General features: G+C 33.0%; 1 long non-coding RNA gene across 1 annotated transcript; it reads left to right on the forward strand.

Annotated features, from left to right (window-relative positions):
- Positions 1 to 5,149: 5,149 nt before the first annotated feature.
- On the forward strand, positions 5,150 to 7,170 carry LOC133038907 (uncharacterized). Its single transcript, XR_009688501.1, has 2 exons — positions 5,150 to 5,602; positions 6,190 to 7,170. It is a non-coding gene; the product is annotated as an uncharacterized LOC133038907 (long non-coding RNA).
- The last annotated feature ends 7,656 nt before the right edge of the window (positions 7,171 to 14,826 follow it).

The raw sequence follows: 14,826 nt of genomic DNA on the forward strand, positions 1-14,826 counted from the left end.
CTCATCTTTTATCATCATTTTCTTCTTTAATTTAGCAAAGGTTTCATAAATTTATGATTTAAGATTTTCTATATTAAAGCACTTTTATATTCTTGTATTTCTTGAGTGTTTTATAAAAGAATGACACCACAAGTCTAAAATATATGACATGTAAGCGACAAGTAATAACTTTTAGTGTGATTAAAATTAATATTTAATTAAAAAAATTATATTATAACTAAAAATTAATATTTTTTTAAAGTGCATATTGCTATTGATATATCAATTATGTAACAAGTTAGTTATATAACACAATTAATTAAAGGATCTGATAAAGCAGATGCACACATTATCCCCTGTCTACCAATGAACTATGGACACCAAATATGCTTATCTTATATTCTACGTAAATTTCTATCTTTTTTTTGCCATAAATAGATAGCATGCAATTAAGGTTTTTATTAAAAATCAAAGCAAAGCAATCTTACAAAAGAGAAAAAAAGGGTTCAAACATCTCTCATAATCACCACTCTTCTTTTAACTAATTACGCCGTGATGACGCCGATCAAACTCTTCGAAGGCTATTCGAGCACCACCGGAGCCTGTCACTCGACCGCAGTGACAGGAGAAAGCAAGATCGAAGGCGTTCAGAGCGAGGTTACTTACACGCTTTGCAAGGGTGTGAAGTCACTGATGACTACAATCGACGTCAAACAATCGCTTGACATCAATGTCAAATTGGGATCAATTAATGAGAAGCTGAAGTTTCTAATGAAGCTGAATACCACTGAGACAACTTTGGCAATCGTTGTGCATGCTCGAAAAGTGGAAGGAAGGGAGGCTCAGACAAGCGCTAAATTGGCATCAGATATTGTTGTTCCGATAAGTGACATAAGAGACTTCTTTTTCCATCATGGTGACGCATATGTTTCCTCCATCACAACTGGAGGGGAATATATTGCAGTGTTGTCATTTCACACAGAAACCGAAAGTGAGAGATACAATTTGGAGTTGGAGCTGAAGGGCAATGGATTATTCACATTCGGCTCGGTCAATTTTGGTTTGCAAGCGAAAGTGAATCGAGTTGTTGAGAGTTTTAAAACAAAGATTTCATTCAACCAAATGATTTTGGGACATGAAAATAGTTATGAGTTGCCCAAATTTGAAGAGATAATTGAGTTTGCGCGCAAGTTTCCGAGCATGAAACTCTCAGCACCCAAGATTCTTGCATTTGAAACGACCGGGTATGAACATGTTGTTGGTGTTGACAACAGTTTTAACCCCATCGCCTCAAATCGAAATAAATTAGTGGGCATGGGATTTAGAGATCCTGGCTTGGCGGGAAAATTCTCCAAAGTATGCCAACTGATCGACCAAATCGAGGAAATACAATCTATCTACGATTTTTATGGTGGATACAATGACCCTAAGCTTAATGAGGTCGCGGTCCTAGCAAAACAAGATTTGGTGACACTTCAGGGAATATTCCACACTTTTCATAGCAATCCAACCAAAGAATTCGTCGTACCGCCGCTGCCATCCCTTTCCATGGGCACACCAAAGATCCAATACAAGATCGATTACTCACAAGAGTTTGGTACACAAGACAAAACCGAATCAAAGTCTACATTTGACTTGTTTACGAGTGTTGATGAGTACATCAAGAATAAGACGAGAATTGTTGGAATTCAGTTGCGAACCCTTTCACGTCTGAGCAATATCACCGTAGATTTCGTGTCTAGCATGGGAAGACGCACAGAGATTTATGGCATAGAGGAAGGGGCTTGTAGTAGGCTGGCATTGGAAGATCAAGATTTTATCAAGAAAATTGTAGTCAAATCCAATCGCGATGTTGATGGCTTAGGTATCTATCTCGATCTCAATAGTAATAGATGGCTTTTCGCTAAGGGCGATGATGATAGTGATAATGGAACAGAGCACACTTTTGAGCTCTGCGATGGTAAGTTCGTGTTGGGATTCAGGGGGTTTCATTCATTCAAAAAATTTGACACGATCCAGGTCATCTATGCGGCGTTCCAGCCAGCCAAATGGCGAAATGGTTCTACTGACGTCGTGAATCCATGAAAAGCGCATCAACCATCTTCTGTCTGTATTGGCCATCCAAGTGTGTCATTTAATTATGTTTGAGTGTTGGTTGTGATGTAATAATTATGGTCATATTATCAGTTGGTTGTGTGGGAGCAAGTACACAAGTCATGCATATAGGCATGCATATAATAATTAATTTACGTCAATCATGATGTATTGCCTAAATAAACTTAAGAGACATAATAGAATAAGTCAAGTTGTGACAACTATAAATGGAAAAAAGAATGAAATGCTACAGATTCTATATATTGTCAAATCAAATGAAATGTTGGTACAAATATTAAGATATTATTTCACTCATTAATAATTAGTTTTGAGATTAATTAAATACTATATGATTCTCGAAGAATCTATTGATACATGATATATTTGTACTAACAGATTAGTATACAGATACTTGCATATTGTAAAAATGAAATCATCACCTTAATCAAATTAATTTAGTATAATTATTACATTTTTTTTTTTTGAAATAAAAAGGCTTTTCAATATATTAACCTACCATTAGGGTTAGAAATAAAGTGATTTGATTAATTAGCTAGGCATATATATATATACTAGGTGATTGTTACGTGCCAAGCCACGTAGTGTTAGTTTTATTTAATATTTTAGTTTTTTATTTTAATTAATAATTAAAATAGTATAATTATTTGAACGATTTGTTTTATAAAAATAAAATATGTGTCAGTATATTTAGTAAGTAAAATATAGTTGTGTTATAATAATGTATGCTATTAATAGTAAAATGTACATTAATCTTCTAATTGAAAAAAGTTCTATTATCTCATTTCATATCTAATAATAGCTACACAACTATATATTTATAGACTTTCACACTCTTTGCAAATTACTAATAAGCACCAATAATATTTTCATATTCTAATATTTTTCAACCTTCTCCTCTTGGTGGTAAAATTAAAAATAAAACTAAAAATAAGCACAAACATATAAGGTAAATACTAATTACAACCCATTTCATCTTTTTTTTTTTTGAGGAAATTACACTTAGTATGGGATTTTAAAAGTTCTTATGATAAATATGACACATTTAAGTTTGGCCAATTTATATGGTATTTTTTTATTTTTAGGTTTTTGTATGGTATTTGATATGCCATATATATGTAATTAGGTTTCTAAATCCCATATTTACTGTTTTTATTTGTTTAGGAAGTTTTATTTGTCATTGATGCCGGAAAAATCACCGGAGTTTGCTGCCGGTGCCGGAAAAGTCACCGGAGTAGCGGTCGGTCCCGGAAAAGTCGTCGGAGTTGCTGCCGGCGCCGGAAAATTCGTCGGAATTGGCATTTTCGCCGGAAAAATCACTGAAAAATCACCAAGAAACCGGTTTCTTAAAGTCTAAGAAACCGGTTTCTTGAAGTCTAAGAAACCGGTTTCTTGGTGATTTTTCCGTTGACAATGCCAATTTTGACGACTTTTCTGACGCTAGCAGCTACTCCGGCGACTTTTCCCAAGACCGACAAGAACTTCGTAAAAGTCATTAGAATTGGCATAGTCGCAAGAAAAATTACCAAGAAACTGGTTTCTGGTTTCTTGATGAAGAAACCGGTTTTTTGGTAATTTTTCCGGTAATTTTTCTGACGACAATGGCTCGACGAATTTTCTAGCGTTGGTAGCAACTCTGACGACTAATACCCCGACAGCTACTCCGGTGACTTTTTCGGTACCAACAAGAACTCTAGGAAATTCGTCAAAATTGTCATTGTCACCGAAAAATTATCGGGCTAATCACCAAGAAAGCTGGTTTTTTTTCGGTTTCTTGATGAAGAAACCCTCTTGGTAATTTTTTTATATTTTTTTCTCTATTTGGTTGATTGATGAAACTGGTTTCAATTATTTTCAGTGTATATCATTTTTGTTTTGTTTTCATAATCTTTATTATTGTTGTGTAACAAAATTAGTTCCTTGATGAAGAAACCACTTTCTTGGTGAAGAAACCAGTTTCTTGATGAAAAAACCACTTTCTTTGTGATTTTTCTAATGATTTTGCTGGCGACAATGCCAGTTCTGACGACTTTTTTTACGCCGGCAATAACTCTGGCGATTTTTCCAACACCAGGAACTACTCCGGCAACTTTTTCGGCACCGACATCAAACTCCAGAATAGTCGTCGGACTTGGCATTGTCACTGGTAAAATTACCGAAAAATCACCAAGAAACCGGTTTCTAACATCAAGAAACTGGTTTCTTGGTGATTTTTCCAGCGACAATGCTAATTCTGACGACTTTTTCGGCGCAAAGAACTCGGCGACTTTTTCGGCAAGGCGGCTACTCCGAGGACTTTTCCGGTGCCAAGAACTCCGGTGACTTTTCCAGCACGAGTAACAACTTCGGCAATCACTATAGTTTTATTTGTTTTATTTTTTTTTAAAAAAATAAATATGAAGGGAATTTTAATATTTTTTATAGTAATTTAATTAAGTTTTTATTTTTTATGAATTTTAAATTCAAATTTCTTTTTAATGTTTTGTATGGTTTTTTTAGAAAAAAACCATATTTTTAGTTTGATTGGTTAGATAATGCCATATTTAGTGGTATTTACTTTTTATGCCATATTTATCATAACCTTAATAATTTTTCCCATATTTTTGAAAATAGCCCTTTTTTTTTATTTATTTTTTTAAGCCCAACCCAAAAATCTCTAAGCCAACACAATCAATAATTGTAATCATTAATGAGTTGATTATTCATCTTTTGATGGTTAAGTAACTTTTCACATATAATGAGTTGAAAGAGAGAAAAAGCAGCAACAAATGAAATAATAATTGTAATCATTAATATTTATCTGATATGAGAGTTTCATTTTCGAATTGATGAAGTTAGGCTGCTGGCAAAGCAAACTACCCAAACAGTAGTAAAAAAGACCCCTTTCGCATTCTAACAGGATTTTGCCAAGCTTCTTTTATTGAATCACTCCAAGAAATTTATTTACTAAAACATTCACCAACACCATTAAAAATAATATGTAAACTACTATTATTGTTGAAATAAATCTCTATATACACTGTCCAAGTCAGGAGTATCTTTTACAACTATAAAAACAAAAAATAAATTAACCTTCAGCCTTAACAGTTTGCTGGCTCTCGGAAGCAAAGTTAGTTGCAAGGTTGGAAATCGTTGCAAATAACTTTAATTAGCTCACTTACGAACAACTCCTATATATACTGAAAGGAAAAAACTAGAAGAAGAGAGATCGAGAAGGAGAAGGAAGAAGCTTACAGTGCTATAAGCTTTGGAGCCCTAGGGCTAGAGATCGGAGGTTCGTTTCCAGAAGTGTACATACAAAAGAAAAAGAAAGAAAGTTAGGGAGTGAGAGAGATAAACATAGAGAGATAAACTCATCATAATAAACTCAGATGACTAGTCAAATTACTTGTGACTTGGAATTTACTTTTTGAAATTGATGATTGTTGAAGATCTGATAATTAAAACGAGTCAGGGCGAGCTCGAAAGAGGAAGTACCCAGCAACATTTTTGGAAACCTCTATAAAATCTGGTATTTTCTCTTCCTTTACTTTTAATAATTGTTTATTGCTTGTGTGTGTGTGGTTTCAGATCGATTTAGATCTAAAGAAATTTGTGTTTGGTTTGATTTAATTTTTAGTTTGAGCAGAGCTTCGAGTTTTTGAAGCTCTGCGAGTGTTTCGCGCTCTTTGATTATGTGTTGCGTATGATGGGGGATTCTCGATTGTTCTTGGGAGTTTTGTGGGGGGATTCTCGATTGTTCTTGGGAGTTTTGTGTTTTGATCAAAACGCTGTAGTTTTGATTGGAGTCAAACATTGTTTTCACTAGGAGTGAAAGGTAAATTGTGACCTTGAATACTTAATTTGGTCTCTGTTAGGTGTAGGGATAGCTTCAGAATTTCTTACTTGACAGGGAAGCTACAATAGAAACTAAGAAGAATTGAATCAAAGAAGGGAAACAAAAAATCAAGAATATTAAGAATTAATAGACCGTGTTCCATATATTTCAGAATTATATATGGATATTTCTAAACCTAACTATTACATTTCTTGATTTAATCATATTACAAAGTACATTGAGTTCCATGAAAATGGATATTGATAAATTTGATGGTTCAGGTGACTATCAAACATGGAGGAAGAAAATTAGAGCCTTACTTGCCCAGAACAAGCTGCTGAAATTCTAAGTGAGCCTATTGAATGGCCAGCATATACAACAAAGGCTTAGAAGGAAGAAATGCTGGAAACAACAACAAGACTAATAATTTTTAGCCTATATCTAATTTAATAACCAGGTTGGTTGATAAGGAGGATACACTAGCTAAAATTTGGAAGAAGCCGGACCAACGATTTTAGAATAATTCTTTAACCAACAAGATTTTCTTGTAGGAAATAATCTTTGGATTCAAGATGAGTCTGGAACAAAACTTAAATGAGTTCTTAAGGATGCACATAGAGTTGGCAAACTTAGGGGAATTTGAAGCTTTGAGTGATGAGAATCAAGCTATAATTATTCTCAATTCACTGCAAGAGTCTTACAAGGAAGTGACGACTGCAATAAAGTATGGGAGAATTGAGATTAATCTTGAAGAAGTAATCTGAGCTCTGAAGTCTAAAGACTTAGAGATGAAGGTGGAGAAACTTAATAGCCTTAATGGAGATCTAAATCTAAGTAGAGGGAGACCAAATTAGAAGAAACCATGGCAAAATCAAGGAAGAAGTAAAAGCAGAGGTCCACACAAGGGAATTAATCAAAATAGAGGAAAATCAAACTCAATAGGACATAAAGACCCTAATGGAAGCTATCATTGTGGAAAGCGACACACTCCAAAAGATAATGTTAATTCTACTAGAGAAGTGGTGGAAAACCTAATTCAGATCATCAAGAAGATTTAAACAAACAAAACAAGAACAAGAATAATTATCATAATACCAATCTCAGTGATAGTTATGATAGTGGGGATGTCTATGTGGCTGCATCATCTTTTAAAGATGATTGAATTATTGATTTTGGGTGTACTCGCTGTGATATTTTGCACACGCAAGTGTACATATCGTTAACAAGTAGTAAACTCACCAAGAGTGAGGTCCATCCCACGAGGATTGTAGTTAAGTACGTTAAAATTAAATTTTTACTTCTACTTGGTTAAATAAAAATTAAGCAAAGGTTAAAACTAGAAAATAATAAAAACAATGAAAGAGTACGCAATTAAACTAATAATGAAATTAATAGTTAATAAAAACTAGGGCTTCGACTTCAATTGTTTCTATTGATTATGACCTAATATGATTATCTCCTTATTATCAATTTCTATGCAGTATTACTAAGGTAATTTATAGTCTTCTCAGATATATAAATCTCAATTACATGCAAACTTTCTACTCTCGTGATAAATTGAAAATGCAACAGGCATTAAACACAGAAATCCTATAGGTACTCTCGTCCTATATCGAAATTCAGTTCTATTTCACTACAGCATAATTGATACTCACTTCTCAGATCTCGCATCAAAATCATAGACAGTTAATTGGTGATCAGGCAATTAAAAGTAGTTAAACACGAATGAAATATAATACATAGAAACTGGGGGAAAAATAAATCATATTAATACCATAAAGCAATATCAAACAATATCCATCTAACCCTAATCAAATGTTTAGCTACACATGTTCATGGAAGCAAAATCACACATATTAACTTTAAGAAAGAGAAGAAGATAGAGAATAAAACAATGCTGAAAACCCTCTGTAGATTGCCTCCAATATTGACTTTGGTCTCTGAAATTCGTATTCCTTTTTCCTCCTAAATTGCTTGACTCAAATCAACTCTAGTGCACCCTTTATATAAGCTTTCAGGGACTAAAAAAATATAAAAACGCACATGTTAAATGCCTATTCGAATTAAGAAACCACTAAAACCCACGTGAGAGAAAAAGACAATTTTTGGGCAGTTTAGGGGGCGGGCCGCGGCCCGTGTTGGAGTTCGACAGTGATTTTTCTGTTACGTCGACTGATAGTATTTTGGCCATAACTCTCTTGATAATGCTTGGAATTGGATGATTTAAGATGTTCCAGAAAGATAAAAGAGAGATATAGAACTTTTATGCATTTACCGTTATCAAAATCTAATAAGAAGATAGTCGAATTCAGGCTTGAAGTTTCAGCTTTATTTTTTGCATAATTTTCTCTATTTCAAATATCATCATTTTGTGAGATATTTTTATCTTTTTTCCCATTTTTTTCCTCTGATATTTTTTTAATCTTCTTTTATTTTTAAATCTGTAAAAATAAAAGATAACAAGCGTAAAAATGCTCCAAACACGATTAAAACTCAATTAAAAATATACTAATCTTAATCTAAAACTAATACTACAAATAACCTAACAAATTTCCCTAAACGAAGGTTTTACTCGTCCTCGAGTAAAACACTAAATACACATTAAACAAGTCAATCTCCAAAACATGAGTAATTTTCAAGTAGCTTCAATAACATGATTATGAAAAATCTTACTACAAATACTACAAATAACCTATCAGTACCTTTCATATGATCACTACAAAAAATTTTACTTTTAGTCACAACAAAATTTTGTGACTAAAAGTGAAAAAGTTGTGACTAATTATAAATCATTATTCCTATGTTGTGACTAAAAAATCCGTGGCTAAAGGTAAAAGGTATTAGTTACAACAATTACAATTTGTTGTAACTAAATGTACTTTTAGTCACAGCACCTGTTGTGACTAAAAATAAATTAATGACAAATTATATCTAAATACTATGTTTTAGTCACAAGTAATATTTTGTTGTGACTAAAAGTCACATTTAGTTACAAAAAAAAATCTATATTGTGACTAAAAAGTTGTCACTAAAAATAGCAATTTTTTGTAGTGGACTAACAATAAATCATTTCTGTTTGATTACACAATTCAAGATGATACGGATCAGCTCATTCTTCTTAGAATCTAAAGGAGGAAAGGTGATCCAAGGGAATGATTAGGCATGTAATATTGAAGGCAACAAGATTGATAATTTTCAGCCTATCTAATTCAATAACCAAGTTGGTTGATAAGGAGGATACACTAGCTAAAATTTGAAAGAAGCCGAGGAAATTTTTTAGAATAAGTCTTTAACTAACAAGATTTTCTTGAAGGAAAGAATCTTTAGATTCAAGATGAGTCTGGAACAAAACTTAGATGAGTTCTTAAGGATGCATAAAGAGTTGGCAAACTCAGGGGAATTTGAAGCTTTGAGTGATGAGAATCAAGCTAAAATTATTCTCAATTCACTACTAGTCTTACAAGGAAGTGATGAGTGCACATTTGTACACTCATTCTTAGTCAATTATTAGATAGATTAGTATTTATTTTTGTATAGATTTGATGTGTTTTCTCCAAGTGTGTAGGTTTGTGCTGAAAAGACATTTTGTGATGGACTGAGATCTTTCTGAAACATGTTAAATCATCTCATTTGGAGTCCGGATGCAAAAGTTATGCATGATTTACTGAGCAAGGTCGAAGTAGAAAAAATTAGTGATGTGCGCTATAGCGCAGGGGGTCTGCGCTATAGCGCCCGGCTGGAAAAAATGATTTTTTACGAAAAAAAGATAATTTCAGCACAGGTTTGAGATTTTTTCTCTTAGGCGCTATAGCGCGGGGTATAGGCACTATAATGCATCACTTATCATTTTTTTTTTTAAAAAAATCCTAATTCTAAGAGGATTTATCTATCTTTGTTGGCCTACATAAAGAAGCATGTAAATTATATTACGACTAGAGAGAGAGAGAGAGAAACAAGCAACTTTGAGATTAGATTACACATTGAAGAGCAAGAGAGAAGAGACTTCACACAATCATCATCAACTATCATCATTAGAGTTCTTTTCTTCTTCTTCTTCTTTAGTCTTTTGATTAGTTATTTAATTATGAACATGATTATTGTGGTTATATTATATTTGTGATTATGAACTAAACACTCATTTTAGAGTGTTGATGGAACTATTTTAGATTATAAATTTAAGTTTTTAGATTATTATTCCCATATTTATTCTTGTTATTTGTTTATGCAATTTTGTGCTAATTATCATCTTCTTAATGCTTGATCACCATTAATTAGTATAGAAATTTTAGGTTTTATACTTGAGAGAGGTAATCTAAAACCGGACTTAGAATTGCATAACATAGGAAAAGTGTGAGATTGAGAGATTCTACTAATTCTATGAGTTTCATTTAAAGAGAATCATATTGCTTTATGAGTGCTTATTTGATTAACATTGAATAGAGATATCGTGTTACTTAATTTAAGTTAAATCTATCAACGCTCAAGAGAGGTTAATAGGTTACATTAGGATTCTTGAAACTACAAATTATACGATAAATTGAAATAATCGCTAAATTGAGATTCATAATTTGAATTAGGGAAATCAATGCTTTAGGTTTTTACTTTCTGATTAAAAATTGTTGTTTGTCTATTTATTTTTCTATTTATCTTATTATGTATTTCTTAATTATAATTTACTTTGTGTTATCTAATTAAAGTATAAAATTAAAAAGTATAATAATTAGTAAAATTTAATAATCAATTCTAGTGGGTTTGACAACCTTTTTAGTATTAAAACTTTGCTATAGCAACACTGTACGCTTGCAGTAAAAATTGTGTATCAAGTTTTTGGTGCTGTTGCCGGGGATTAAAAATTCTTAAATTATTGCTAATATTATTAATAAAAGTTTTTTCTTTAAATTAGATTTTATTTTGTTTCTTATTTTTTTTGTTGCTTTGTGGTTCAATTTATGCAAAGAAATCGAAGTGCTACACCGCTCACACCACTGAATCTTGAGATTGAAAAAACTCTAAAGAAGTTAAAAGCGAAGAAAAAATTAGATTTCACCATGCCAGCTAATAACAACAATGGCCTTAATAATAACCAACCAGCACCTGCTGCAGCTGATGCACTACCACCGGTTGTTCGTGATTATTGCTTACATGTGGTGAATGAAAATCTGGCTGGTATTGCTAATCAAGTCATTGTTGCTAATAATTTTGAATTGAAGCTGCTTTAATCAATATGGCGCAACATAATCAGTTTGGTGGCTTGGCTACTGAAGATCCCAATATCCATCTAGCCATATTTCTGGAGGTATGTGCTACTGTGAAGATGAATGGTGTTACTGATGACGCCATAAGACTATGACTCTTTCCTTTCTCTTTAAGGGATAGAGCAAGAAGTTGGTTACAATCTCTACAGCCAGGGTCTATAACTACATGGGATGAAATGGCCAAAAAGTTCATGGTGAAATTCTTCCCTCCATCAAAGTCTGCACAGTCAAGGAGTGAGATTGGGCAATTCAGACAGCTTGATTCAGAGCAACTTTATGAAGCATGGGAGCTATTCAAAGACTTATTACGTCGCTGCCCACAACATGGCTATGAGAGCTGGAAGCAAGTTTCAATTTTCTACAAAGAGTTGAATGGGCCAACTAGGACTATTATTGATGCTGCTGCTGGAGGAGCGTTATTGTCTAAACCTGCAAATGAAGCCATTAATTTACTGGAGGAGATGACCACTAATAGCTATAATTGGCCTAATGAAAGAAATACTCCAAGAAAGGTGGCCGGGTTATCTGAAGTAGATCCTATGACAAATATAGCAGCTCAAATTTCTACTTTATTTAATCAAGTGGCAGCCTTAGTTAATCGGAAGAATACATCAACTGTAGAAAATGTTGCTGTTGCATCTACATCACAAGGGATTGAGATGAGTATAAAACAAGCATAATATATGGTCAATAAACCTTACAATAACAACTATAGGAAATCCAATGCCTAACTACTATCATCTGGGGTTGAGAAACCATGAGAATCTTTCTTATGGTAATACTAAAAATGCCTTGCAACCACCTCCTGGATTTAATGCCCAACAACAACTTGAAAAGAAATCATTAGAAGATATTTTGAATACTTTTATGATAGAATCAAATAGGAGGTTTAACAAGAATGAAACAAGGTTGGACAACATAGAAACTCATATTTCTAACATAGATGCTTCCATGAAGAACAAAGAGGTGCAAGTGGGACAAATGGCCAATGTTGTGAGTGCTTTGCAGAAAAATAGTAGTTTCCCTAGTGATACAGTTGTCAATCTGAAAGAACAATGTAATGCCATCTCATTGAAGAGTGGTAAAGTACTTGATGGGGGTGTAGAAGCCAAGTCAACTGGTCCTGAGGTTGAACACATAGTAGAAGCCAAAGAAGAGACTCCTGAAGACAAGCCTATTGAAAAGTCTATGAAGAAAGAAGATCTTCCAATGTATAAACCGCCAATTCCTTATCCTTAAAGATTTATGAAGAAGAAACTTGATGAGGACTTTGTCAAGTTCTTGGAAATTTTCAAAAAAATCAACATCAACATTCCTTTCATTGATGCATTAGAGCAGATGCCTAATAATGTTAAGCTTACGAAGGAGGTGTTGACAAAGAAGAAGAAATTTGGGGATTATGATACTGTGAGCTTAATTGAGGAATGTAGTGCCATAATTCAAAAGAAGCTGCCTCAAAAGCTTAAAGATCCAGGTAGCTTTTCAATTCCCTGTGAGATTGGTGGTTTAAAATTTGAGAAGTCTTTATGTGATCTTGGGGCTAGTATAAATTTAATGCCACTTTCGGTATTCAAAACTTTGGGTATTGGTGAAGTAAAGCCCACAACAATTTCGTTACAATTGGCGGATCAATCATTCACTTATCCAAGGGGAATAATAGAAGATGCTCTAATTAAAGTGGGTAAGTTAGAGTTTCCAACTGATTTTGTGGTACTAGACATGGAAGAAGACAAGGATATGCCATTGATCCTTGGGCGCCCTTTCTTAGCAGCTGGTGGTGCACTTATAGATGTTCGAGGATGCCACTTAACCTTGAGTGCTAATGATGAAGAAATCAAGTTTGATATTTATAATTCTTCTAATCAAGCCGATATTGAGAATACATGCAATATGGTTGAGTCTTGTAATTTCAACGAAGATAATCGAAAGACTAATCATAAAGAAAAGACAAAGAAGCCTCGAAATAAAAAGAAACCAAAGGAGGAGTTTTCAATAGTCAACGAGTGTTGGTGATTCATTCAAAATTCAAATCTTTGACAAGTAACGTTATCTCAAGATGGAAAAATCCTTTTAAAGCCAAAGAGTTACTTCCTTGTGGCTTTGTAAGTATTAAAAGTGAGAAATGTGAGATTCTAAAGGTTCACAAGCGTAAACTAAAGGCATGCACTGATGAGCTCCAACGACCATATCAACCACCTGGGGGTCATGATGACGATCCACCTGCTACTAATGGCGGTGATACAACTTTGGACCCGTAGTCCTAGCTGCTCTGGTTTGTTTTCTCTGCTTTAATTTTATTGCATAGTGGGGACACTGTTTATTTTAAGTTTGGGGATGCATGGGAAGACAATTTTCATGTTTTTAAATTTTTTTGTTTTTTTTTTTAATTTATTTTGGTTTTTATGGGTAGATTTAAAGTTTTTTTTATGACTGTATCAACGTTAACTTATGACCTATGGGAATTTGATGATGAACTTATGCTAAACTCTTTGACATTATTTGGTATGTGTGAAAAACTTTTGGATTGTGTGCTTAACCTGTTATGCTTGCTTTTGATATTGCGATATGAATTATGTGTTGTTCTACTTATTCTATATATTGTGATTTTATGTGCTTATGTAGATTTGGTTTGATTTGGTTGATATTGAGATAGCTAGAACTTGTGTAATTAATTTATTGGGGCGAAATCCTAAATCTTTGTTGTGAAGAGATGATTAAGGCTATATTCTTTGAATCGTTTGAGCCAAAAAAACTAATCTTAATACATTATCCTTTGTTGTCCTATTTTGAGCCTAAATTTTTTTTCCAATTTTTATTCTCTATTAAAAACAAAACGCATATTTATCCTTGATTATGAGCCATGAACTTAAATAAATTATCTTGATCCTATTTTGCACCATAAACATTGGTTGTTGTGTACTAAATGAAAAATATAATGTAAGTGGGATGAGAAATTTTTCTAAAAAAATATATTTGGAAAGGGTGTATGTGCATAGAGAGTTATGATCCAAGTACATTATGTTGAAAAGTTCTCTTGTAAGAAAATAAAAAAAAAATAGCAAGAGATAAATTTGATAGGATTATAACTCTAATTATGTGAACAAAGGGGTATCAAATGAGGAAAAATATTATCGGGAGGAAAGGAAATTTATGATGAAGGTTTTGTATTTTTGATTAGATTTGTAAGTTTATGGTGTGAAACTAGCCTAAATGACATTCTTATCTATCATTTACCCAAGCCTAACGTTACATGCCTGTAAAGTCCTTTTAATCTACATGACTTTAGTTTACATTAGTGGAGATAAATTAGTTATATACAACCCTATGGTTATCTTGAATGTTTTGTGGTAAGGAAAGTCATTATGCACATAGATTACATGGGTATAGAGTTAGCATAATTGACAAATACACATTTTTATTAAAAATACAATATTGGAAGTTAAGTTTAAATGGGTTAAAATTCTAGTTCTTTGTTTGAAGTGCATATTGAATGAATAATGGAAAGAGGGTTTGGATTTGGAGATAAATTACCTTTGGTCTAAGTTTCTTGATTTATCATCCAATAATTGACTTGTTATAGCTTTTGTTTCTTTTTAGTTTTTTTTTTTTCATTGCTTGAGGACAAGCAATAGTTTAAGTTTGGGGATGTGATGAGTGCACGTT

The sequence above is a fragment of the Cannabis sativa genome, chromosome 6, assembly GCF_029168945.1.
Source record: "Cannabis sativa cultivar Pink pepper isolate KNU-18-1 chromosome 6, ASM2916894v1, whole genome shotgun sequence".
In the NCBI taxonomy this organism is placed as follows: Eukaryota; Viridiplantae; Streptophyta; class Magnoliopsida; order Rosales; family Cannabaceae; genus Cannabis; species Cannabis sativa.